Raw genomic sequence first — 1929 nt, 5'->3', positions numbered from 1 at the left:
GTCATTAGCGGCATGTAAGAACACATAAAAGGAAGCTGGATATAATATGAAAACATTTCAAACAGGGTAATGTTAGAAGCGTAGTTAAGAGACCCTTCCAGACTGTATTAAAAGTTGAGAGAACCAAAGTAGAAAACACAAACCTACAAAGAAAAAGGCAACTGAATAAAAATGTTTTAACATCCGACATGTGAACAAAATAAGACATACGATAAATTTAGATACCTTCTTATGTGTTGCATGTTCCAAGAAAGACTCATATGATATAACTGAAGAGGTAACTACCAACATATAATAGATTTCCAATTCACCATAATACGATGCATTCACTGCAGCTCAAACAAACTGGCTAATAAAGCTAAAATCTTACAATCAGTTTAAGAAAAACAACTTGAGATTAATATTCAAAGAACATAAAAGATGCACACAAACCATAATAAATTGGTTCTTATGAACTCAATGAGTGATTATTACCCTCTTCGATCTGTGCAAATTTTAAAAAAAAAAATCCCCATGTGAATGATTTACATAAAAGGCAACAATTATTAGCTTTTTCTAAGTTGCGGAGGTTGATTGTGCTTGGTAATTACCGCACGGAAGGTCAGATGAGAGGAAGCTGAGCTAAAAAGCATGTTTGACTGAAAATCAAAGAGGAGAGTCTTTCAGGCTTTGTAGGCGTCAGTAATGATGCTTGTAGGGTTTCAAGGAATGAGACTCACCCTGATTACAAATTTAATCTTAGCCGAAAAAATGAGTTACTCTATAAAGCAAGTCTACGCATCTATCACCGAACCAAGATTACATAATCTAACGAATATTCCTTAAGAGGTGGGTTTCCATTATCATACACGTTGATACCCTAAAAAAAACCTTGTCAACCATAAATAAGATTAAAAAAGACCTCTGTTTAACATCATCTGACATTTTTCGATAGACATAATTCTAAAAGAAACCTTTCAATTAAGACATGGATTTAATCATTGAATTTAGTCATTTACCTTTTTCTGGATTTAAGAAGACCTTGGTATTGTTGTTGAAGAAGCTTGTTGTATTTACCTCTGAAAACAAAAACATGAGAGAAAGAGACGAAGATGGTATTGCGACAGATCTCCATAGACATACTACTTAAGGAATTGTGAAGATTCTGGAAAATCCCTAACACCAGAGGAAATTTTTGATATTGTGATTCGAGACATCCTTGTAGTGGTGAAAAATACATGATCAAGATAGGGAAGGGAAGACCAAGTATTGGTGAAAGATTACAAGAATCTTAGCTCGTTGCAAGAAGAAGACTACTTGTCTCTATTATTCTCTCTATTACTGTCTCCACTGATGCTATAGAGCAGAGAAGGATCCTCATCGAAACAGAAGAGTTATAGCTTCTGACGACGACAAAAATAGATCCCAATTATGAGACATGATCTGTTTCTTCTTCTTTTTTAAGATAGTCTATGTACATAAGCATATAAATTAAAAGAAAACAAACAAAACAACAAAAAGAAAAACAGATACGTGAATCATTTATGGAAAATCTTGGAGCAAATCGTAGACCTACAAAACATATGCTTGCAAATTTACTCACCAAACAAACAAAAGAACACAAAAAGGAAGAACACACATGACGTACAAAACAAATTAACAAACAAAAGAATTAGAAACATACCATGTTGATCGAAGATGTCCAATGACGAAATCAAGAGATAACAAAAATACGCAAAACACATCATTATTAACAAAAAAAAACATTTTAAAGAAAGCAATCAAGAACATTAATAGATATAGTTCACACAGAAAAAAAAAGAACAATACTAGAAATTAAACCTAAAGCAAAGGGTACGAAACAAAAACTTAAAAAAAAAACAAATGGCATATATAAAACAAAGGAATTTGATATCATGAAACAACCCATAAAAGTCAAACCCGTTAAAA

Source organism: Eutrema salsugineum, unplaced genomic scaffold (genome assembly GCF_000478725.1).
Source record: "Eutrema salsugineum unplaced genomic scaffold, Eutsalg1_0 scaffold_12, whole genome shotgun sequence".
Lineage (NCBI taxonomy): Eukaryota > Viridiplantae > Streptophyta > Magnoliopsida > Brassicales > Brassicaceae > Eutrema > Eutrema salsugineum.
This window is presented reverse-complemented; position numbering follows the sequence as displayed.